Source organism: Amblyomma americanum, chromosome 9, assembly GCF_052857255.1.
Source record: "Amblyomma americanum isolate KBUSLIRL-KWMA chromosome 9, ASM5285725v1, whole genome shotgun sequence".
Classification (NCBI taxonomy): domain Eukaryota; kingdom Metazoa; phylum Arthropoda; class Arachnida; order Ixodida; family Ixodidae; genus Amblyomma; species Amblyomma americanum.
This window is the reverse complement of record NC_135505.1, coordinates 75,505,773-75,532,227: the sequence shown is the minus strand read 5'-3', so window position 1 is coordinate 75,532,227 and position 26,455 is coordinate 75,505,773. Positions and strand designations below refer to the sequence as shown.

The 26,455-nt window shown below is 46.7% G+C and overlaps 1 long non-coding RNA gene across 2 annotated transcripts; it reads right to left on the bottom strand.

The window, feature by feature from the left end:
• Positions 1–278: 278 nt before the first annotated feature.
• LOC144105251 (uncharacterized) lies at positions 279–18,706 on the bottom strand. Of its 2 annotated transcripts, none has more exons than XR_013308736.1 (3): positions 18,494–18,706; positions 501–614; positions 279–412 (listed from the first exon to the last, which is right to left on the bottom strand). It is a non-coding gene; the product is annotated as an uncharacterized LOC144105251 (long non-coding RNA). The 2 variants fall into 2 exon arrangements; XR_013308735.1 differs by lacking the exon at positions 18,494–18,706 and adding an exon at positions 3,541–3,660.
• Between the last annotated feature and the right edge of the window lie 7,749 nt (positions 18,707–26,455).

Below are 26,455 nucleotides of genomic sequence, written 5' to 3'. Positions count from 1 at the left end.
CAGAAGTACTTGTATTTGGGCGTGTTGGTTCATATCTTTTCAGGAGGACACAGGGGCGCAACAAAAACACACGGACAAAGAAGTAGACAGGGACGAGCGCTTACCGAACAGGCCAGTGACCTCACTTGGAATGAGGCCTTTTCGCTGGTAGAACCCAAGAAGCCTGGCTCGGCAGGTCGTGGTCACAATGCTTGCGATGAGCAGGGGAGCATGGGTAGGTGAAGGCTGAACACAAAGTAAAGAGCCCGATGCAGAAGAAATATAACTCAGAAGTACTTGTCTGGCAAAAATGACGTAAAATCATGATAGCAAACAAAGTTTGCACGCAATCTAGCTTGGATGTATGCGCCTAGGAGCCAGCTGCGCTGATGACGTGCCGCAGATGTGCCTTGGGCGCATGTGGAGAGCTCGCCTGCGCATTAAAGATTTCAGTTATTAATCTTAAGCGTCCTCAGAAGAAAGAAGTAGATGAAAAAGATTCTGCGATATCAAGTGCATACATTGCTTGATGGAGCTTCAAAACTGAGTTGACATCCGTGGCCAAATATTCGTCAGAGCTGCCACAAAGTCCACGCTGACCCTTGCTTGAAAATATTCCAGACCTCCTCTGCAAACTAGAGATGATTGGTGCTATTAGTAATCAATGGTAGCCCCTTGACAGTTCCGTAAGGTAACTTGCATGCTACAGGCACAAGCAGATGTTTGCACGTGTCTTTGTTATAAACATTTTATTATTGCATTTATGAACAATGCAATGAAAAGTATGTTTTCCTGACTGTATTCCACACGACATACACATTAAAACTTTGTATTATTGCTGTGTATACCATATAAAGGATTGGGCCACAAAATAGACTATTTGAAGTTGGTTAGTCACCACTGGGCTAGTTGTTAGATTGTCATGCTTCTGAAAATACCATCAGTGTCGCTCAGCCCTCTGATAACTTCAAAATGGTAGCCATGGGGTGCTTAGTGGACACAAGTGGCCAAGCTATAGGAGGCAAAATCTTGCACAGCTTAGGGGACGACTTATAGGCGGGCACAAAAAATCGATCATGCGGTTGGCCAGAGTAGTTTTTGACTAGTAATGGGATGCATGCTTTAAATTAAAGCAAGCTGGTCGTCGCATGCAACCACAGGAAATGTAAAGAACGCACCTGCTAGAGCAGGGTCCCAGTATTGTAAAATTACTGCATTTTAGCCTGCGACACTCCTTGATTGGTCAAAATTCAAACATGCCCCTCCTTAAATGGAATAGTTTTGTGGCCAGTTTGACATTTGACCAATCCCGGAGTGCAGGAAGCTTAAATAGAGTTGTTTTACATCGGGAACCAGGACAGAACATGTTACTGGGGTCGTGCTTATGTTGCCATTAAAGACCCTCCAGATAACAAATTTGCAAACGCATGCCCTTTGAAGCTTCGCTAAATGAACTTGCATAATTGTACAACTGCCTGAAAATATCACCTTGTTTGAAAAAATTTTTTATTCCGAAATATTTGTTGACTTTCCTTTTGATAACCACGCTACAGTGGGAGAATGGCGGTACCTTGTTGAGGCGATTTTTAAAAAGTCTGTTGAATATAAAAGAAGCTTATTGCTATATTAGCAACTACACTCGTTTGATTAAAATAAGCATTACTTTTCGAATAGGCCTCGAATCATCATTGCAGAGCTTTGTTGCGATCACCCCATTTGTAATGAAGCCAAGTTGTAGTTAGCGTACTTAAAATGTGTTTTCTCATAAAACCTACTTTGCAAGCGAGCTCGCATCATGTAAAACCGGCCAGATTAAAGAGGCACCTAATCTTCACTGGTGCACAGCACAGTGGGGCTCTATACACACGCGGTAATTTTGTTTTTGATGAAGTAACTTATAAATGAATGGAGCTAGTAAGGCACATATTTCGTATCGGTAGCTATGTAAGATGCGCGAAATATACAGCATTGTTACGCTCGCGATAAAGGCACTGTTTTTCCCCCTGAAAAATCAAATCCATACTTTCAGCGCGTCAAATCTTCCACGACATTCTGTTTGTGCAGTATGCTCGCTTTCTGTGCCAGCGCAATCCGGGGCACTAAGTTCAACTTTCTGTAGACGGTAACGGCTTGGCTGGCACCTACCCAACGTGGGGCACTTTCGATCGCGATCGAGCCGATCCTGAACAGGATCGAGCTGCCCCATCGCCACCGGACACCGACGTATGGGGCTCGGTGTGCCAGGAAGCGAGGAACAACAAAAAAGAGAGAGCGTAAGAAATAAAACAGAAAAAAGCTGATCAGTGCACGAAAAGTAGTCTGCTTTTTATTGACGAATACTTTTCCGAACCTACGACAGTTGTGCCGACACCATGTATTCAAGGGAGCTGCAGATGGCCAGCATGGTAGTCATAGCACGTCTTCGCCTGAATTACAACTGAAAATGTAAAAAATGGTTTTTACGACAATTTTTACTGCCCATTAAGCCCATTCCTAAGGTGTTCTGTATTTAAACAGAGACGCATGGCACGCTAGAGCTCGACCAACTCGATTTCGATCCTTGGCCCGCGAGAAGTAATCGTACCCGAAAGTCAGGCTCGATCGCGATTGTATGCGCACGCATGATAAAGATACTATAAACGACTTTCTTCGTCTCTCTTCAATTAACGTGCGCTGTTGCAAATGGGTTGCAAGCCCCAAGGGTAGCGTTGGCCTGGCGGCCTGGGGCACAGCTGGAAACATCCGAAGGTCCTGGCAAAGGATGAGTCGACTGGCAACAGAGCAACTTGTTTATTCTGGCATCGCAAAAGAGCAGCCGGTCAGGGCGACCACGTTACTCGAAGGAAGAAATCGAAGTCCCTCGTTGGCGTCCGGGGCAGCTCCCTTTATACCCACGGAGTCGAGGGCAAGAAGGAACGGCTTGGGAAGAGGCGTCCGATACGGCGACGCTTGAACATGTTCAGACGTGACGTGCGCGTCCGCCGGGCCGGCACCGGTCAGACCTCCTCGCCTCCCAGTTGGGGAGCTCCTCTCCCCGGCTGCCGCGCTTTGACAAGCGTGGGCACCAACATGCACACACACACACACGCACGCACGACGACACGTGGCACTGAAACCTGCCTGGGCGCGCTTGGCGGGAGGCGTTGCGGCAGCGATGAACGGGCCCAAAATGACCGCCAGTTTGAACGAAGCCGCGGCGTCCGTTGCATCCGCGCCGGCTATACCGCGCGTCGCAGGCGAAACGTAACAGCGCCAATGCTCTTCGTACGCTTTAGTGTTCCTCACAGGAAGTATTTTTTTACACGTGTGCGCACGCAGCCCCTTAAAATCGCTGCACGTGGCTGAACCATGAGGCCGTGATTCACGCACGAAGGGCCACGCGCGAAAAATCGCGGTTGTGTGGTTTCCGCTTTACGTAGAAGCACGTCTCTAAACGGCAATCTCAGGCCCACGGTCATCGGTGCGTGTATACATTACGCGTGAGAACTAGCGTGCTCCTCGTAGCTATGCGCATCACAGAACGGTTACTGCACGAACGAAGCATATAAGCAGAACAGTTACCTTTACCCGCTGCAGTTGATTTTCGGCTGCAGACCATACGTTCCTTGATTGCGTCTTCGCGGTCTTCCAACGCGCCACACAAAAAAGGCAAAATGGCGAAAAAAGCAGAACGCACACCCGGCCAGAAGCAGCGGGCACAAAGAAAAGCGAGAGGGAACCAGCGCACACAACAACCGGACCAGCAGGAGGACTCCTTCCTTGACAGCGCCCGCGGGGGCCGGAAGCGCGCGTTGAACGACGTCTCACATGACATACCCCTACGCGCCAGCCAATAGAGTTTCTCGTTTTTGTGTTGCGCTCTCTGTCTCTTTCTCCTCGCTCGCTCGTTCACGGCGAAGTCTCCGTCTTTCCCGTTTGACGCCGGCGGCTCGTCAAAATAGATAAAAAGGTGGCCGTCAAAATGATGGTTTGTTTTTACAGTGTAGGGCAGAGGTCACTGCCGTGCGTATTAGGATGTATGCCTGTTGTGCTTGGCGCTGAGTGAGTATGTGGTATGGGAGGAAGTACGTAAATATGGTAATGAATATTGCATTGCTGATATTGAGGGTTTCGGGTCCAGGCACCCAATAATTATGTGGTGCGCCGCGCCTGAATAAAGGAAATAACGCAGTATCTGACTCACATGTCGGCCGACACATGAAGCGTGCCGCAAGGGAAGAAATACAGGAGGGACTAAGAGAAGAAATGAAGAAATAGGGGCCGTAGTGGCTTAAATATTTTCTGGCTTAGAAGCACTTCGTTTACAGCAGCCGGTCATAGTTTGTAGTAATAAAAGGAACAGTGTTGTGTAGAGATTAGTCCAGAAGTCAGCTGCGATCGATGCTTCTTTCTTCTCTCTTTAAATGACTTACGGTTGCGGCTGCTCAATTTTTATTTTGAGCAGCCTAATCCTAAAATGATTACTTTTATATTACTGAGTTGATAAATAGTCTGTATGAATGAATGATTTCGTTCAAACGTTTGTTCAGACATCTTCGCAATGTTCCAGCCAGATTTTATGCAGCTTCAAATATTATAATGTCAGTTGTAAATCCACATCACCTTAAAAACGAATCTGTTTCACCAGCCACTGCAGACCGGGCTTCTCGCCTGTGCCTCCGAAGTGTAACTACCCCATCACTCTTACTGGCCGCGTCGGCAAAAGGGGAGTGCTCAGGAAGGCAACTCTTAATCTCTCTCCGTCTTCCTTCCCTCGTTAATGAAGGGGTACGCAACCTACCTCATTACTTTTTTTTATATCGTACACTCACATATCGAGCTGTTTCCGAATCGCTGAGAGTGTGTCCCGGATGGCATGTCACCATCGACGTCGCAATACTCTCTCTCTCCACGCGATATATATCAATGGCGCTTCGATCGATTTAATACGGCAGCGCAGAGCACTTGGCACTGAGGACGGCTGCAGCGATGTGCGCAAAGGATTTGCCGGTTGTTGGAGCAATGTCGCGTTGATCTAGGAGACAGCTATTGGTAGAGGCTTGCAGTTGGTCTAAAACTTGTCGGCAGTCAGCGCGGCTATACTAAGAATAGGGCGGCATTCTAACTACTTAATGTTCTCAGTTGGCCTCCCTCAATCACTCACCTCAAAGCGTGTGAGTGACTCGATATGTTTGTAATGGCAGGCTAGAATATGTGTAGTGGTGAACTGTGACTGGATGAGTAGGTGACAACATGAGCAAGAATTTTTGTGATTAACTTTAAAAGCATGAAGTCTGCAAAATGAAGCGATCAAATCTTGAAACTCGAATGGTCAACCAGAGAAGTGAAAAATGCCTCAAAATCAATTCTGATAATATTTTATACTTTTACATAACGAAGTGGCATGAAACAGTAGCATCTACAGCAACAAAATTAGGCGACTTCTGCCAGCCATCCCAAACGTCCCACACAACACTGTGCAAGGCAAGTCCTACGAGCCTCACTTTGATGGAATTTAGCCCGTAAAGTGAAGGGCTCACGGCAGCCATTGAACATTTGTGGCGCGCATACGACCACTCCGTGTGCGGCTTGGCTTGCGCAAAATTCTCGTTACGCCATTACAACGCGATTTCGCCCGAATTGCAGTACACGTACGGCAGCAAAACACACGCTGGATACACCCATGCCAACACCTGCTCCTTCACGAGGTGGTGAGCCCATGCAGGTAACAGCACACTCTCACGCGCCTTTAATGTCGCCCATGCTACGAATACACCGGAGCAAAACATATGATGTTGTTCATTCATTTATCTATCGATTTATTTGTTTAATACGTACATATTGATATATTTATTGTTACTCAAATGGCCGTATGTAGGGTTTTACATGAGGTGTGGTCATCTTCAGTTAATGATGTGTTCAATGGCAAACCAGAAATTTGATTACCGAGTGCACACGAAACGCCTGTGCCAGAGAACGTAACTGCGTAGTTCGACGGCACAGCAGCTCGGTGGCCGCATTTTGATTGTGGTGAAATGCTGAAGCCGTCATGCTCTGTGCGATGTCAGTACGCTTTAAACGATTTAGGTGACCAGATTTGTCCGGAAGCTTCCACGAAGAGAATCTCTCTCTCAAAAAACCTTTCCTTTCTCTCCATGTCTCATGACTTTCGTCGGGGAATTTTAAGGTGTCTGCATTGAGTGACAAATATAAGGTGTCCTGGCTTGCCTGTTGCTTCTGCTGTCATGGCTCAGAAGCTACGCGAAGGCATATCATCTCCGTCGGCGTATATGTTGCAGTTCTTTTTTTGATGAACATTCATGGTAGACTAGTCATTAAGGCTGTCATAAACGAAACGCGTGTTAAATGTGTCTGGATTTGGAAAAGGGTTCATTATATATATAATATTTATTATGAAAATTTATATATCGATTTTTTTCTTTTAAGAACACGTTAAAAAACTTGGAAATGGCAAAGAGTGCAGGGTCAAGCAGCATTTGTTCTACATAAAAATCACCAGAAGTGATTTTCTTTCAGTTTCAAGAGCTATGTAGAGGACATAACATGTGGGTTTTGGCCCTGTATTTTTGCACCTGTCTCTAATAATTACGCGGCCTTATTTTTGATTCTTCAGCCCTAGAGCACCCTTTGAACATCACCTTCTATCCGTGAAGGAAACTAAAACTACAATTAAGCAATGGGTACAATGTTGGACTGTACGCACCACTTCATAAAAAGTTTTCATAATTTATTGGTGTTGATTCCTATACACAATGTTTGCAACTGTGGCAGAAACGCTGCCGTATGTACACTGCAGTCACATTTGTTTCCAGTTACTAACTGCTGTTTCAAATAAAAGCTTCAACATTACCCATAATAAAGTTTTGACTCCTTGTCTGCTATTCAATGTTTGCAACTATCGCTCGTTTAGGAATTAAAAAGCGCAGGAGTTAACGACAACACTGATCAGCATAGAGGAGCGGACATGGCATCACAGAATGAAGTGTGGTCGGGCGTAAGCGCATTCCACTGCATATCTAGACCATTGTGGATTAGGCGATGTAAGCCGGGCAATATTATCTCTATTTCTACTTATATTTCTATTATATGCACCGACAGCAATCTAATTCGAGTCCGTAGAATAACAAATCATGACACTGAAGCTCTGCGTCGAATGTGTGACGTGTTAGTGTTTACGGTTATTTTGTACTTTTTGTTCATAAGTACACCTTTGTAATTGAACACGCTTTTCAGCATGCATACGAGGCATACTGGGCAACTTTACTTACCGCCAGTCAGACCAGGTCTTTATATGACAGAACCGCCGGAAAGAGTCGCAGAGGCCCAGGTGTATCGTGTCTGACTCGCAACACAAAGGTCATGGGTTCGAACGCGAGCAATTACCCCATATTTTTTTGCAGCGTATATAAACTACTTTGCATCCTTATATGTCTTAAAGAACTTTGACAAGCTATAACTTTAAAGTCTCAATTTAACTTACGTTGTAAAAATTTTCATTCTCGAGCTCAGCGTATGACGTCACAAACCTCTTGAATAATTATTAATTTATTTTTGGTGAAAGAAAATGGCGCAGTATCTGTCTCATTTATCGTTGGATACCCAAACCGCGCCGTAAGAGAAGACATTAAGAGGGAGTGAAAGAAGAGAGGAAGAAAGGGGTGGTGGTGGTAATGGTTTTTTTAAATAAAATAACAGTAAAAAGGAAGGGAAAGATTTTTGCTAGCCTCAGCATCTGCCAACGATACTGAAGCACCTGAGCTGGGGCGGTGGAAATAAAGAATAGCAGGAAGAATGGAGAAATGAAAAGAGAGAGGTGAGGGGACAGGAAGAGAGAATAGAGGGAGAAGTAATATGTACAAGCTATTTGCACAATAAGAAATGTGTACAGGTTGTGCACCTGATTAGTTCATTTTAAAACACACACGCACAGCACTGTGTTGGCTACAACTGGAGTGGGGCGTCCAGTGATTAATTGTTCAAGGTAGAACTCACAAAGTGTTCGGTCACCGCGTGTAACTACCTGACGGAGAACAGACAGGACGTCAAGCCCGTGTGTTTGAGGAATGCACAGAGGCTCCCCAAAGTTTGCTCACCAGTGCGCGCACTGCTCTGCGGCCACAATAGCGTCTTGATGGAGTCTGGTAGTATGCCCTGCGCCCTATAGGCCGCGAGCATATCGCGACGAGCATCGGCGAACGCGGCACAGTGAAGGAGCAGGTGTTCCAGTGTTTCCACTGCACCGCATCCGTCACACACATCACTCGTCGCGATTCCGTGACGCACCCGTCGTTCCCCGGGCCACACGCAGCCAATGCGCGCGCGGAGGATCATTGCACGTTGTGACCGTGTAAGTGCGCGACAGCCGGTGATACTATCGATGCGTTCACCTCCTGCGATGCCTATGTCGGGGTGCTGCTCTCTGAGATGGTCGTGGATGGCCGCATGCACGTCCTCCAGCGCAAGGGGCAGATCGCTCGCAGGTAGTTGGGGTGTAGCGGTCGCGAGGTCGTCAGCTTCTTCTTTGCCGGCGATGCCGCAATGACCCACTGTGCACGCAAGGCACATCCTCTCTGCGCGAGGTGCTCGATGCGCGAGCGAATTTCAAGCACTAGTGGGGTACTGCGGTCGTTAGATTGCAGGTGGCTGAGGGCGGCGCGGGAGTCGCACAGTAGAGAATTCCTGGGCGGTGGAGGGCCGAGGGTGAGCAGCATATCCAGCCCGAGTCGGATTTTCATCATGTCCGCTGTGGTAGAGGAGCCCAGGAAGGTTGCGTGTTGCTGGCTGTGCAGTTGCAGGACGGAGATGGTAGCCGCCGCTGCAGAAAGAGATGCCGTAGTGGAGGGCTCGGAATATTTTCAACCACCTAGGGATCTTTAACGTGCACTGACATCGCACAGCACACGGTCGCCTTAGCGTTTTTCTTCCATAAAAACGCACCCGCCGCGGTCGACCAATTCCAAATTATGGGGACAGCGCGCACGCCTTTTTTCCAAAATATTTGACCTAACGTTCTCGCACGGACGTAGAAGGTTTTTGAAGTGCGCACCAATTTTCTTAAGACTACTGTGATAGGTGGCTAATTTTCTGCCGAATGCAGACATGCGCAATCCAAATCAGTTGACAACAGAAAGTCACGAAAATTTATCATCCCCGCAGGTTAAGGCTGGGAGAAAAGACACGTTGCGCTAGGAGGCGCTGCGAGTGTTATATCGAGGTGTAACACACACTCTGTAAACACACCGTGGACAAATGAATTACCGGGAGTGCCTTGGTTTACATCTCCAACAATTACGGGTAACGGCCACTACTCCATTGTGTTTTGTAAGCCTGAATAGTGCGGTGCTGCTTTGCTCAAACGAAAAGACTTATTTTAGTCTGTCTGGACCGAGAGGCCGTTTATTACAAAGCTAGAGAGTATACCTTATTTAAGGGAGAAATTTGCAAGCTTCGGTGACATGTAACGCAGTTCACGAGAGATACTTTACGAGAGTTAGCTGCTGGGCAAGTTGTTTGTAGAATTAATCACACGCTTCTGGCGTCAAGACATACACCATACAAGGTAGAAGACAGCAAGGGCGCTTACTGACAACTGTAAGTTATTGAGGTGAAAGCGATAGAAATATATGCCCTTCCGAAACCTTTGGGCACGTCCACGCGTACAATGCAACAAAAATATACAACCAGAAGATCTTACAGTAGCAGGCGTGAAAAGAATTTCTTAGCCCAATAGAGATAAACAGATGCGCCACTAATTTTTGTGTGAAAGGCTTCCAGATTATCACGTCCTGTTTGTTGTCTGTCTCTGCGCGGAATCCTCTATATCTGGACACTGCTATTCCTATGCCGTAAAAAGCTTCTCTTTATCTTATGTAGCCTATGCTTAAAAATCTGATCTCCCCTTTCCTTTGCAAAAAAGGGAAAAGTAGATTTCCAGGTACTGCGCACACTTGTCCAAATAAGCCTTCCTTAAAGTTAAAGAAAGGTCGCGAAAACCGCACACTCCGCGCAGCAGGACAAGAAAAAATTCGACTGAGGTTCAACATAGCTGAACCTGGTTATTTGGCTGCACCGTCACCGTACATTTCGACTTGGGATTTCAGTGTGTGCCGCATGACGGAGCTTCCAGCGCACGCCATGTAAGAAGGAAATTCACCGGAAACGTACTTCACTACTCGCTTAATTGGGATGTCTGTACTTGCATGCTCATAATTAAATTATTCTTGCTTGCTTCAGTGCATGTATCGAAGGTACGTTTCCTAGACACGTGTGCATTCTACAGACCTCCTTCATTCACTTCCAAGAGAATAACAGTCTTGGCGGACCCATGCAATCATCCGCCAAGCGTCCGTACAGGCGTCTCACAGTTTCTTTGCGTTTTTTTTATTAATTCAGGCCTCATCAATATCATATCTGCGAAGAGACACTACCTGCAAAGTTTGTACGCGACAATTAGAGTTTTCGCCAAAAGACTGGATATAGGCGTAGGCGACGGCGCACTGCCGCGCTAGCATACGAATAAACAAAGAAAAGAAAGCAAAAACACAAGAGCTTTCTGCTACCAACTTCCTCTCTTTGCAAATTGAAACTTGCGTCCATGCTACAGTGTAACAGCGAAACGGGACCCACGGAAGAAAAGCAGTGATTGCGAGAAACTAATTAGCGGAACGTACACGGCGAGAAAAACAGCATGGATTCAGGAAAGTATACTTAATTGCCCGCAAGACCGAACATTAATCTTGGATTGGCGTGTAGGCAGCTGCAGAGTCGAGTAATACACCATACTAAAAATCTCAAGAGGAAGAAGCATCAGATATTCGCCGCAAAAATTTCTCAGAAGAGAGGAAGCCTTCACAGACAATTAGAGACAGGTTCGTACCCTTACGTACGCATACAAAACAAAATGAACCCTACGATGTACGCGGACAAATGTCTCTAGTGTGATGAAAAACCCACACTACGTCATATAACATGGGGCCGCCAACACATAGACGTGGTCTGGAAATTCAAATCCCGAGGGCGGCGAAATGGCGGACTCGGCTGTCCAGCGACAACTGTGAAGGCCACTATTTGATACAGCCACCCCGACGGGCTGAAGCGGCCAACACAGTCGTGGACTGAGGGCAACAGTCCATTGATTACAAAAATCAGGGGGCACAGTGTTTATCCAAAGTGCATTCAGGCGAAAGCCTTTAGCGAGGTGTTGCTGCTTGTGACGCTGATATGTGGTTAAGATGTTGATTAAATAATACAGAGCGTTCAGCGGCAACCTTCAGAATCGGCGTTCAGGAGGCGTCTGGCAACGTATGTCTGGTGAGCGCTCCTCTGGAACGATAGTGGCGCCACTCAATCACGTCACATGCTCATCACCCACACGACCCACACATGCTCATCACCCATCATTTCCTTTGCGATGCCACCAGACTTATGTTCATTGATCGCAGCTGCCCGCAACTGCTTCCACAATTGTAGCTGCTTAGGTCCCTTATCTCGATGACGTGATTGGTTTGACTGACAGGTATAGTGTGACAGTTTTCAGCGAACATCCCCACTAGCGAGTCATGAGCATACAATGTCCTTCGCTTTAGAAGTGGACGAGGTCGACAGAGAAGACTTCTGGGGATACAACCTATAGAGAACATTTCTCAAGATGCTGCAAAGCCGCAGAAAGGAGCACAAGAGTTCAACAAATATTTCCTCCTCCTCCTCCTCGTCGCCCTTGTACCTTAGTGGTAAGTAAAAGAGAGCCCAACTGTCTGTGATCGAATCACGGCTAACTCGTATATTTTAGACTGAAACCTCTACCTAACGATCGAACAATCCGGCTTATTGCTAAATCCCCTTACCTAGAACAAAAAATTAAGAAATAAATATATATAAATGCGGCTTCGTTTCGAACTCACGGCAACTCGAAAAACACCCGCCGTGGTGGCCCAGTGTTTAGGGCGCTTGGCTACTGATTCGGAGTACCTGGGTGAGAACAAGACCGCGGTGGCCCCGTTTTGATGGAGGCGAAACGCTAACCTAACGCTAACCCCAAGTGGTCGAAATTACTCAGGAGGCCTCTCTACTGTGGCAAATTCTTCTTCCTTTATTCTCTTCGCCCCTCCTTTAACCCTTCACATGAGGCGCGAGTCAGGCGAAAGCGGATACGTTAGACAGACAGTGCGCCATTTTCTATTCCAAAAAATTTCTCAGCGCGCACAGATTCCATTTGCTGGCCACAGCATGAAAGCACCATGCTGAAGCTGTATTTTTCAGCATATTTCATAGAATGATACAATTGTTTTATGCACATGACCTATCATCAGACAAAGACAAAAGTTGCAAATCAATAGACCTAAGCAACGAAGCGAAAAAAAATTGTTACAGGGCACGTAGCTAACACATAATAATACGACACATGTCAGCAGCAAAGACGCAAAGAAATAAAAATGGACAGCACCGCCCTAAGAGCGCTGCAGCAATATGCAATAGATGCAGCCGATCAAGCCACATATTAAGTTTACTGCAACATATTTTTAGCGCTGTGCATTGTGCATGTTCAGCTATGAACTTGCATCTGCAACGCGAACTTATCCTAGATCAGACGTTAGCCTGAGTTTAGTATATTTTCCAGACGTGTCGACGACCCAGCAAAGCAAGACCTTTATGCAGTCAGGCTAAACACATTCATTGGCTCGTCTACTGATTTTAACTACATTAAAGGACTACAATTTTTGGTTCATCCCTGGTAAAGTACCGATCAACAGAAAGGCCAGCTTTTTCCACTCCCACTTTATCCTTTCGCTGACGCGCGGTTCAGGTGTCCGCAGATATGTGAGACATATACTTCTCCATTTCCTTTCCAGAAAACCCAAATTATTACAGAAAGGCCAGCAGACAGGTGAGTCGTCGCCGTGTTGCATTTTAAGGCGAAATCCTAACGCGCCCCATAACGAGCGTGCGTTATAGTGTGTGCACGCTGATGGTAAATCCCAGCGATGGTAAGAAAAAATTATATGTGTATTAGTTCAGCTAATCTCGCCACAAAAAGCGAAAGCTCTCGGTGTTCATTGTGTTCATTGGAGTTGGCGTCGACAACGTTCTGGCTGCCGATGATTTTGAGTAAAAGAAGGGCGCATGACTGGCTTTCTGGTTCAGTGGAATGTAATTATAATTGCTTTTTGTGGAAAGGAAATGGCGCAGTATCTGTCTCATATATCGGCGGACACCTGAACGCGCCGTAAGGAAAGAGATAAGGAAGAGCGGCAAAAGAAAAGAAGAAAGAGGTGACATAGTGGAGGGCTTCGGAATAAATTCGACCTCCTGGGGATCTTTAACATCACCCGCCACGGTGGCTCAGTGGGTAGGGCGCTCGGCTACTCATCCCTAGTTCCCGTGTTCGAACCCTCCTTGGGCTGCTGCGTTTTTATGGAGGCAATAGGCGAAGGCGCCCGTATGCTTTGCAATGTCAATTAACGTTAAAGATCCCCAGATGGTCGAAAATATTCCGGAGCCCTCCACTACGCCACCGGTTCCCTTTTCTTCCATTCCCTCGTTCATCCCTTCCCTAACGGCGCGGTTAAGGTGTCCAACGATTATGAATCAATCTTTTATTTCAACTTGTGGTTGGAGAGAAAAAAGCAGCAAATGAGACGCCGCTTGACAGGCCTTACCACCCGTACAAGTCAGCTGTAGGCACAAGGCGGACACAACCACCAAATAAAACAAAGAATACAAAAGAATATTGAACAGGAATGACAGTAACCATTAAACAAACAACCATCAAATAAAACAAGGAATACTTAAGAATATAGAACAGGAATGACTGTAACAGGCGTATATCTCAATTATCAACATTATTAATACAAGAATTTTCACAGTTTTAACAGAGTGATACCTAAGATGGTATGAAAACATCTGAATTCACTGAAGAATAGACTCACGAGTAAAGTTCTTTCGGAGTGTGAATTTAGAAGTAGTGTTTAGTTGGTCACAGGATGTGCTCTTCAAGAATTTTGGTACGGTAAAGTTTAACATGAAATGCCTGTAATTGGTCCTGCACTTCGGTAGTACAGATGTATACTGTGCTCTGGTGTCGCATGATGAGTGGCGACATATAAGTTCAACAATATTAGAAATAAAAGAATCACGGCTTCTTATTAGCGCTTTATAAAAGCATGCAAATCTGTAACCAAACATCTTGTTGACCGATACAATATTATATTGCCAGTAAATATGCCTAGTCGGTGAATCATACGATCAGTTCACAATCGCACGAAGCATTTTCTTTTGTAAGGTTTGCATTTTAAGATGTTAGAGAGCGTTGTATTGCCCAATATAAAGTGACAGTAGCTAAGGTGGGAGTAAAGAAAAAGCATAATATAAGATTAACTTAGTTTTGACAGGTAGAATATGCCTATTTCGAGAAATGATTCCGACGATTCTCGAAGGTGTTACAGTAAGATTATTAGCATGGACATCCCACGTCATCGTGCTGCTGAATGTTACGCAGATTGATATGAAGGTATCTACATATTTATGACAGTGCCACTGAGGTATAAGGAAGTGCGATGGAGTACTTGTTTTCTTTTAGGCAAGAATAGTATCGCTTCGTGTTTGCTTTGTTTATTTTTAATGAGTTCACAAATGACGATGTGGCAAGTGATAAGAGGGCGCGGTTCGCTGTATCTGCTAGGCATTGTATATCTTTAGAGGAGAATTACAGGCTGGCGCCGTCTGCATAGGTAATCTATTTTTCATGTGTGCTGATTTTTAGGATAGAACTTATATATTTATTAAACAAGAGTGACCCCAAGATGCTACCCTGAGGTAGGCTATTTGAAGTCCTTAATGCTTCTGAAGAGGAATGATTAATACTCATATGATTTAATTATTCTAACAAAGATATGACTTAGTCTAAGCGCATACCCTCGTATGCCGTAGTGGTCCAGATTTGCGAAAAGAATATCGTGATTTAGGCAGTCGAAGGCTTTGCTAAAATCAACAAAAATGCAAAGAGTTAGGAGCTGCTCCTCAAAATTTTTTAATATGTATTGTTGGAATTCAGGTAGCAGCATCCCACCGCCGCCACCAGTCGTTGTGATTCAGGTAGCGTGACTGGGCCGGAGAAAAGACGAGGACGATCGGAGTAAGAAAACTTGGAAAACTTTATACAAGGACTATTTATATTATGTACAAGTACAGGCAACTGAGAGTGCTTCGCAGTAAAGAGAGCTTCTTAGGCGCCAGGAGTCTCTGATACCTCTCAGGAAGGGGGCTCTTTCCTGGTATCAAACCAGCAGCTCCTTAAATACTCTTCGTATTCCCCAGATCCCTAGCTGGGGAATACAGTTCGAAGAATGACGTAAATCACACGACGGCACTGATGGTACCACCCACGGCAGGGCAGTCCTGATGTTTCTTCACAGCTCGGTCGAGAGAAAGAGAACACGACCCGATCACGTTATCGTCGCCGCGGCCTCCAGGTGGCCGCGCACTTGCGTCCGGACCGCGCCTATGTTCACCCGGAGGGCACCCGCATGACACAGGAATGCAGGCTGTCTCCCAGCAGGTGTCGAAAGAGCTTGTACTGGTGACCGGAACGCGGAAGCTCTGTCGAAGGTGCGGCACTCGGGCAATTGTTCAAATCCAGCGTGACTGAAGGGGACCACACTGATACCGCACTTCGCCGTGGCGAGGGCCGAAACGAATACGCTTATGGTCGTCGCTGGCATACGTGTTGAACACCTGGGCACGCTATTGTCGTCGCTGCTTCCGGAAATCCTGTCCGAACACGTGGGGACGCTATTGTCGTCGTTGTCTCCGGCAGTCCTACAGTCACCTCTCCCCCAGACGGCTCACCCACCCTCGCGGTGGTCTTCAGGGAATCCTCCCCATGCCCAATTTCGCCGAATTCCACAGCAGGAAGGAAGCGCGGGCACAACAGTGTTCTTTTTGGACAAGTAGCGCATGCTCTGTAGACTTGTATTCTGTAAAGCCATATTGACACTCAGTTATTACGCACGGTTTAAGAAAAAAGTCGTGAAGAAGGATACGTATTATTTGTTCTGAGCCTTTAGAAAAATACGGAAGTATAGAAACTGGCCTAAAATTTCCCAGGGTGTTTGTATCTCCTTTCTTGTATACCACAGCTACTCTAGCTAGCTGCATGTCGTTTGGGAGCTGGGCTGTCGTAAATGCGATATTGTATATATAGGTTAGGCATGGCGTAATTATGTCAAGGATGTATTTAACTGGCTGACTTTGAATATTAGGCGGGTCAAGACTACAAGTGTCCTTTAGTTCTCTGCATATTTTAATACCTTCCCTTTCGTCTGTTGGTCTTATAAAGAGGAACGCTATTAATTTATCATCCAGAATATTAGAGATGCCTGCATTCAACTGGCTACGACCAACTTCGGAGAACCATTTATTAAACGAGTTTGCAATATGCGCGCCTGATGTTTCTTTGCCATCAATTATTAAGCTTGTAATGTTACTATTTTGTGGGTTCTAATTTAAAAGCAAATTTAGGAGTCTACACTTTTTTTAGGGTTGCTGGAAAGTTGCTTATTGAATAAGTTCTTATAGTAAGCTGTCCTAGCTACCTTATTTTTTTATTCAAACGGTTGTGTAGTAATTTAAACCTGCATATTATGTCAGCGTCTTTAGTTTTAATGAATTTTGCAAACATCTTGTGTTTCTGGTTCACGAGACGTGTAAGACGACGGCTCATCCGGGGCTTCCGAGCGTTTTTACATGGCCCTATGTCAACCATAGGAAACATTCATTGTATAACAAAAGAAAAATTTCCAGGAATTTTCGATAAGCCCCTCCATCTGTGTTTTCTTTTTATATGGAATCCCAACTTACTGAGGAAATGTGGCTCTGAAATGGTTGAAGCCTTTCTTTAGAAATAACTTCCCGCCGGGCCTTCACAATCACCTTTGAAGGTGTTTTTGTTTTTCTCAACTCAAGAAAACAGGCAAATGGTCGCTTATGTCTAATGCAATATGGCCTGAGAAAATTGTATTTTTGCTGTTCTTGACTATGAGGTCCAGCGTCAAAGAGCAGGTGGCAGTGATGTGTGTAGGACAAATGATAGCGTTACGGAAACCAGGGGACTGGAGGAGCAGTGAAAGCTGTTTTTGTGCTGGAATAATTGTGCTCATATCGAAGTTGAAATCTCCCACTATGCAAGAAGAAACGTTTTCTGAATATAAAAAGTATGATTAACGCTCAACTTTATTGAAAAACTTGTTTAAGTTTCTCTGAGGGGGGCGGTAAAGAAAAGAAAATGTTTCACGAGCTGATTTCACATTATTTCAATATCAGCATTGCAAATGCAGTGATCAGATAGCAGTTCACAGACATACATGTTTTTCTCGAGAAGGGCAACGCCTTCCCCGCGTTTTGTCGTGTGATTGACATAAAAAAATATACCCCAGTATTCACAGAACATCAGTATTATGATGATACCATGTTTCAGGTAAACAGAATACTTCGAGCGGGCTCGTTAGGTTAGCTAAGAAATTACTCAATTGGTCAGATTTGTTTTCGGCAGGCTGCATTTTAAAATTTATTATCATTAGCTTTTTGTTTCCATCTAGACCAGCGTATGTATTAAGTTGTGAGGGTATGAAAAGAGGTGTGGTACCTCATCTATCTTCCTGAGGCGAGAAAGAAAGGAATAAGCCCTGTGTGATCAGTAATGACGTCAAATTACGTCATTCTTAGCAAATCGGCATAAGAGCTGATTCGAATGATATCGGAAGTCTCTGCTTTGCGTGCAAGTATGCTGCCGTTTTTAGTGCACACATATTTCCATGACACTTCCTTTTTCCAGCCGATTGCGGCTCTAAGAAGGCGCTTGTTGTCTGGTGTGAGGTGTTCATTTATGTAAATTCGTTGTTTAGGCCCTGTAAAACCAATGTCTGTAGCGGACAGGTTCGCCTTCCTTGTCGCCTAAAGAAAAACTTTTCGCTTCGTTCGGGTCGCGAATCTGACAACTAGATTAACATCACTGCTCTTTTGAGTTTTCACGCTATAGGCGATGTCAATATCTGCTAGGCCGAGAGTAACATGGGCTGTGTGAGCGATTTTCAATGCCATCTGAGCTTCTTTGTCCTGAACTGTGAGCGGTAAGCCCTTGATTTCGACGTTTTTTAGCCGGCTGTATTGTTCTAGTTCAATAATTCTAACTTCAGCTTTACGTAGCCGTTCAGTTAGGTCCTTGTTTTCCTGCCTTATAGCAGCACAGTCCTCCCTGACCTACTTGACTTCCGCAGTTAGAGTTTGAAGTTCTGCGAGAGCGGTCATAAAGTCATCAGCAGCGTCAGAGCAGTGTTATGCTCTGGTTCATTGACATGATTTCGACCCGCATTTCGCGTTTAAGGTCTTCGGTGGCCTTCATAAGTTCATTGGCATTGTGCATGGTGAAAAGAAAACGTCTTAAAAAGACACCCAGTCGAGAGTGGCAAACAATTGAAAACTTAGACGTGTAAGGCAAACACCTTGTTACAGGCAAACTCACCTACGAAGCACAAAACAATTTCATGGACTTAGTTGTCTGCGCAGCGTGCCACCGGCGACTGGATTGCGGGTCTGCTGAGGGGATGCTTTTGTAGCCTGGGCAGCAGGTGACGTCAGAACGGCGCTTGCAGCTGAGCGCTCTTGTGGGCGTTGGTGATGCCGTCGCGCTTGCGCCCGTATCTTCGGCCACTGAGATTCCTGGTGTGCTTTTAGCAGACCTACAGAGCACAAAACAATTTCATGGGCTTAGTTGTCCGCGCAGCGTGCTACCAAGACAGTTACTGCGCCGTTTTCATTCCCCAAAAGCCAATTATTATCATTATTTTTGTTATTTAACTTGCACTGACATCGCACAGCACACGTGCGCCTTAGCGTTTTGCCCCAAAAAACACGCAGCCCCTGTGGTCGGGTTGGAACCCAGGAACAGCTGATCAGTAGCCGAGCGCTCTAACCACTGAGCCACCGCGGTGAGTGGAAGCCTCAATCGCGCTTCAGGTACGTGGCGGTGGTGAGACAGAGAGAGCTGTAAGCTGAATGCACTAGCGCTGACAACTCTGTCGCAGGCACGCGTCTCGGCACCATTTGGCCACAGCCTTCATTTGGTCAGGAACTTCGCGCTGAACCATAACTGCCACTTGCCAGGGTGGCAGTGTGGCCGATATGACCCTCCAGTGCGCGGAACGCAATCAATTCAGGTTTTGTAGCGCAATCTACATTGGCCACGAAGATGCGACTTTGCTGTGGCACTCCTTAGGAGGAGGCACTGAGCCGCTGCCTAGCAACGGCTCTAGCTTGCAGAGGTCGCGCGCTCTCCGGGCCATCTGGCCGCTCTTACGCTCCCCTTTTTTCTTACCCGCCCTTACATGCGTAACCGCGATGCAAGGTATCCGGTGGCACTATCTATGCGAGCCACTGAATCCCCCGAACACTCAATGATTAAAAAAAAACCTCTGTCAAAGCTGTGCATCGAACCAGGGCCTTTGGCGTTTGAGGAGGAGACGCTACTACTCCGCCATGAATCCTCAGGTTTCCTCATGAATAAAGGCGCATATAGAGAATGCACGGGCTTCATATATTACCTCATCAGATCCAGTTGTCGCCGCGCTTTTGCTAAGTATATCCTGGCCAAACAGATCTACGGCAACAGCAATTTCTTTTTCATTTAGACACCAACGCATTGAACATGAAAGCGCGACTGCGGAAAATTGAAAAATTGCCTATTTAGGGAAAGAAATTGGCGCAATATCTGTCTCACATATCGGCAGATACGTGAACAGCGCCATAAGGGAAGGGATAAAGGAGGGAGTGAAAGAACAAAGGAAGTAAGAGATCTTTGACGTGCACTGACATTGCACAGAACACGGGCGCCGTAGCGAGACTGTGGTGTCCATTAATCCAGGGAGGCAGCTGTGGGTCTTTCGTTTCGTGAAAATGAACGGCCTCTACAAAGTCGTCAACGGCAATGAACCCAATGAAGGCCGGCGGTTAATAATAATTCGGTTTTTGAGGAAAAAAGATGGTGCAGTATCTGCCTCGCATATCTCTGTAGCACCCGAGCAGCGCCGTAAGGGAAGGGATAAAGGGGAGAGCAAAAGAAGAAAGGGAAAAATAGTGAATTGAATTTTAAAAATTGGATTTTGAGAATAGGCGCTGCACTGCGGCGCAACACCTGTGGTACGATGCAACCAGTGGCAAATGCGCAGTAGTGACACGTGAAGGTTACCCGAAGAGCGCCACTGACTAGCCTATGCAGCCGCCGCGGCGGGTAAGTGGTTAAGGCGCTCGGCTACAGATCTGGAGTACCCTGGTTCGAACCTGACCTATGCAGCAGCTTTTCGATGAAGGCAAAACGCACAGCCGCCGGCCCGTGCACAGTGCGATGTTATATTGCACGTTAAAGACACTAAGTTGACGGAAATTTTACCAGAGCCCTCGACTTTTTTGTTCCTTTTCTTTATTCATTCCTCCTTTATCTCTTTCCGTACGGCGCGGTTCAGGTGTCGGAAGAGATGTGAGACAGATGCTGCGCCGTGTCCTTTCCCCAAAACCAATTTTCATTTTCTAGAAAATTGGAAATTGGGTTTTGGAGAAAGGAAATGGCACAGCATCTGTCTGACATATCGGCGGACACCTGAGCCACGGCGTAAGGGAAGGGATAAATGACGGAGTGAAAGAAGAAAGGAAGAAAAAGGTGCCGGAATGGAGTCCTCCGCAATAATAATTCAACCACCTGGGGATCTTTAACGTGCACGGACACTGCACAGAACACGGGTGCCTAAGCGTTTCGCCTCTATCGAAACGCATCGGAATGAAGATCAATTTCTGTGGAAAGGAGATGGTGCAGTATATCTCTCACATCTCGTCTGACACCGGAACCACGTCATAGAAGAAAAAATAATGTAGCTTTCCCTACAAATGGTAACGTTATCAAGCGGCCTTAGGATGCACAGAGCAAGTCGAGCAGCGCAATTTCAGGGAATGTCTAACGTGCGCTGTCAGTGCATATTGAAGATTTCAAGTGGCCTAAACTATTTCGGAGCCCTCCACTACGCACCTCTTTCTTCCTTTCTTCTTCCATCCACTTTATCACTTCCGTCACTCACGGCGCGGCTAAGGTGTCCGCCGATATGTGAGAGCGATACTGCGACAATTCGTTCCCCGAAAACAACCAATTTTTATTTTCATTTGCCTAAAAAATCGCCTATTCGCTAACTTCAATGCTGCGCCAATATTCGCGACTACATTCGTACCATGGGTTTGAGCAACCGTTCGTCGTACAACTTTGCGGTTTGTTTCATTCCATTCTTAAAGCGAAAGCTTTACTGGCCACAGGTTGAGCAGTTTCGCGTGACCCCTGGAAAACCGTGCTGAGCATTTGCAAGGAGCAGTGAGGACACACGGCGTGTTTCTCTCTCTCGTTCTCTAGTCGTAACTGCGCATGCGCCACTAGAAGCACCGAGCCACAGGTCTTCCGCCGCTGCTCCGCGCCGTGCCTTTCCTCAAAATGCAACTTTCAATTTCAGTTTTCTCTTTCTTCTTTCCTTCCCTACTTTATCCCTTCCTTTACGGCGCGGTTCTTGTGTCTACCGAGATATGTGAGACGGTTAGCGTGCCATTTCATTTCCCCAAAAACTAAACAAGACAAATGAGCCGACGGCATTCATAGAGATCATTGTCGTTGACAACTTTGAAATGACCGTTCATTTTCACGAAAAAAAGGCGCACAACCGCCTCCGTGGTTCAGAGGAGATCTCAATCTCACTTTCGCTTTATATATGCTGTATTAGCTGGGCTAATTCATATTAATTTTTCTATGTATATAGCCGACATGTTCTAGTCAAGTTTGGTGCTAGCTTGCGGCAGTGTTTGGAACCGACGACATTTCAATATTCCATTGCATGCCTTCCCACAGATTACCCCTTCCCTTATGGCCACATGTATCTATTGAGATATTCGGCAGTTACTGCTCTTTTTTCCGTTCCTAGAACCGATTTTGAAGTTTTGACGCAACCGCTCGCAGCACACCGTTGCGCTTGGCGTCATACAGTTTCTCAGTTCTAAGAGCATGTTATTCTCGCCCTGGTGTCAAGCTAGCAAGCTTTCACCCCCTTTAATTCATCCTGCACTTTCTGTCTTGAGCCTGTCCTTTCTGCTCTTCATCTCCATTCTTATTGCACAACGGATTCTTCCCCGTGAGGCAAACACCATTTTAAGACCTGGATGGACTTGGAGACCCTGCTGCTTTCCGAAGACACAGTCGTGCAGACCATCGCTATCTACCGGGAAGTCAGCGTTATGGACAGCAGGAAGAAAAGCTTGAGCGCGGCGGGGCCGTTTTTGAAGTTTTTCGAGATGTTGATAATGATGGAAAGTAGCTTGCGAGTGGTATTCGAAACGTGTGTCAGAGTGCTTTACTAGGACCCTAGTGGATGCAGCACAATGAAACGTAAACAGCCTTAAGTGAGATCTAAATATTCGATGTCACACTCCGGTAGTTTTCTTACACTGTTCAGTGTTGCCCGATGAAGATCTTACCGCAATTTTTGTGACTTTATAAAAATGGCAACGTACTGCCCACAACTGTGCAAAAGCAGATGAAACAGATGTTTATTTGGACGCCCATCATAAAAGGGGCGCAAAGCCCTCTATAAAACGGGAAACAGCAGTTCCCTCCCACTGCCAATGAAACCGCTGTCACCTGGACTATGCAAATCCGGCCATTCCTCGGAGCGCTTGAAAGTGCTTGGTTATTTCAAGCAAACATGTATTTTTTTTTCGAAAATTTAATAACGCTGCTGCACATGGTGCATAACATATTTAGGCATTCCGTGGCCTGCGATAAGTTTGAAATTAATGATCGTGTTTCTGTAAGCATTTTTGCAAAACGAGCGACATTTAATGATCGTGTTTCTGTAAGCATTTTTGCAAAACGAGCGACATTTGGAAACTCAACGCAAATGATTCCAAGCCTACCTCGCTGTGAAAAGGGCAAAGCTTCTACATCTGCTGTGCGACTCCCGCGCCGCCCTCAGCCACCTGCAATCCAACGGACGCGGTGCACCACTAGTGCTGGAAATTCGCTCGCGTATCGAGCGACTCGCGCAGAGAGGCTCTGCCGTGCGTGCACATTGGGTGCCCTGTCACTTTGGCATCGCCGGAAACGAAGACGCTGACGACCTCGCGACCGCTGCACATCAACCGTTTCATTTCGTTGTTCCTTTTTGTTTACTCCTTCCTTCCTTACCATTCATTTTATTTCGTCCAGGAATTATTTGCCTCAAAAACTATCTCTACTCCTCAATTCTTGGCCAATCCCCCTGTCCGGGCTTGTGCCATAGTATGTGTACAACAACAACTACCTGCCAGCGATCTGCCCCTTGAGCGGGAGGACGTGCGTGCGGCCATCCACTGGTATCTCCGAAAGCAGCACCCCGACCCACGCAACGCAGGAGGTGAGGGCAAATAGAGTAAAACCGGCTTTCACGCATTTTCACTATCCCAACGTGTAATGATCCCCCGCGCGCGCATTGGCTATGTGTGGAACGGGGAACGACGGTAGCGTCAAGGGATCGCGACGATTGATGTGTGTGACGGATGAGATGCAGTGGAAACACTAGAACACCTGCTTTTTCACTGTGCCGCGTTAGTCGATGCTCGTTGCGATATGCTTGCGGCTTATAGGGGGATGGGCATACTACCAGACTCCCTCGGGACGCTGTTGTGGCCGCAGGGCAGTGCGCGCACTAGTGAGCGAACATTGGTGAGCCTCTGTGCATTCCCCTAACAGATGGACTTGACGTCCCGTCTGGTCTCCGTCAGGTGGTTACACGCAGTCACCGAACGCTCAGCGAGTTCTACCTTGAACGATTAATAACTGGACGCTCCACTCCAGATGTAGCCTACTCAGTGCTGTGCGCGTGTGTTTTAATTCCCCAACATGAACTAAACCCGCGCATAACCTGGACACATTTCTCACTGTGTAAATGGTTTGTATATATACTTCTCTCCCTAGCCTCTCTTCCTTTCCCTTAACCTCTTTCATTTAATTTCTCCATTCTGCCTGCTACCCATATTTCCGTTGCCCCAGCTCAAGTGCTTCAGTATCGATGGCAGATGCCGGGGCTAGCAAAAATCTTTTCCTTAATTTTTGCAATTATTTTAATAAAAAAACCACTACGAACACCAAATCTTCACTGAAACTGTAGAAGGGTCAAGATTCCCGATAACGGTCGTCGTCAGGCGCGGGCGGATGCCATGCACCACCGCTATAATTGGTTTTTTTTGGGAAAGTAAATGGCGCAGTATCTGTCTCGCCTATGGCCCAAAAATACACAGTTCTACGCCAACACTGCAGGCCCTACCACTCCAGGGGAGAATGGTACTCGACTACAGTCATACACGAGGAAAATCAGGTGGACGGCCTCTCATTCAGAGCTCCCACCTCAACTCATGCAGAGTAGGTTGCGATCGCCCTCGCAGCCTCCAATCCCGACTCTAAATTCATCCTCACAGACTCTTCCGGAGCCTGTCGTAACTTTGAGTTCGGTTGGATCATTACACTTCCTCACCAAATTCTTCACTACAGCATTCGCGACTGCGATCCAACTTATCACTCAGTCGTATGCGTCACCGGCCTCCAGCGCATGCCAGGTAGAGGAGCCACCCATGAGGCAGCCCGCACACTCACTTACCGGGCACCAGGCGTTTATTGGGAGGTCCTTAATCCAGATCACAGCGCTCTTCTTTCTTTTAAACATATTACTGTGCACTATAAAGACGAACACTGGTTCTACGCGGTTCCTATGAAAGGACTGGGTTAAGCTTGCGAAAGAATTCTTCTTAGGCTCTTTACAAACAACCTGCTGCGCTCGGCCGTTCTCAAGCAGTTTGATACTTCTTTTGACGCCGCTCTTCATTCTGTGGGGGGTGGCCGACACGTTTCACATGGTTTGGGCATTCTTCCCTCCCCCGCCATAACCCCTCCACCTACCCGAGAGGACTTCAAGGCTGCTTTGCTCGGCTGGCAATAACGTAGGTAGATAAAAAGTTTATTGGCTTGGTTCTTAATCTTCGTTGGCGGCCATCAGTCCACGACTACTGGCGACCTTTTCCGCCCATTCCACCAGTCTCTACTGTGAGGCCGGCTCAGAGCTAGAGACCGCGATCTCCTAACCTCCCAACTGAGGTCTGTGAGGATCCAGCGAGATAGTGGTTGGAGCTCTCGGCATACGAAAAGTGTGCTCGAAGTTGGCTCTCGGAGCCCCACGAACACAAGATTCAGGCTTGAAATGGCTCGGGTGTATGAATACAAGATAGGCCGGTGAAGGAAACGTTCTGGAATAGAGCTGCCTCCATATAGGGGAACCTTTCCCCTCTGTAGTGCTGCGTGATTTCATTTTAGGTGATTAGTCTGTCCTGCGCGCAATCCCTCTCGACTGTTTGGCCTCCTCGGTTGACGTACGGTCGAGCAGCAGAGTGCGCCTCCTTGTTTCCGGGGTTGCCTGCTTGTTCTGGCACTCAAGCTAGATGAATGTGTCTGGGGTCCGTCCCGGGGGCTTGATAGGAGAATTTTGAAGGTGTCAGAATGGATCTGTCGCGTTCAAAAATTCCTGATTGCAGTTTTGGAGCCGCTCATTATAAGTGTGGCAGCGGAAAATGCTATGGACAGTGCTATCGCTGCCTCTTCCACTTCGACGGAGGGGGTTGCCCTAATCGAGCTCGATGCCTTGTGTTTGAGGTCGCGTTACACGACGCTTAGGGCGTAGACTGGGTTGCATGGATATTCTGCCGCGTCTAGGTGGAGTGCGTCTTCTTAGTGCGCGTGTTTTTATACAAGGCTCTTGCGCGTGCTTCGCGTCTTTCCCGGTCGGGGATTGGGGGTATGTTTTTGAGTAGTGGGTCTACGATTAGGCTTTATTTCAGTTGTTTAGGTTTGCTGAGGGTGTTGTCAGGATTAGGACCCGTTGTTTGATTCTTTATTGCGGCTAGAATGTGTCTGCCCTTGTTTGTGGAGGATAGTCTGTCCAACTGTGCCGTTGCGGTGGTATTCAGTCGGTTCTTGCACAGTGGTATGGACCCCCATGCGGAGGAGGCTATTGTTTGAGGTCCCTTCTGGGAGATTTAGGGCCGGTTTGTAGGCCTGTCTAATCAGCGAGTTTACGTTGTCCGTCTCTGCCTTTGTGAGGCGAAGATAGGGGAGTGAGTATACTATCCGGCTAATCACAAATGCTTGCTCTAACCGCCTGAGGTCGTCTCCTCGCATGCCTCAATGCTTGTTTGCTATTCTTTTGATTAGAGTGATGATTTGTTATGACATGACCGCGAGTTTGGAGATAGTCTCTGTACAGAGGTCGTTGCTTTGAATAAATATTTCCAGAATGCGGCGTTTCGGTACCTCCGGTACTGGGAGGCCGTCGACCTTCACTTTAATAGAGGGGTTCCTCTTTTTTTGATGGTGCGCTGT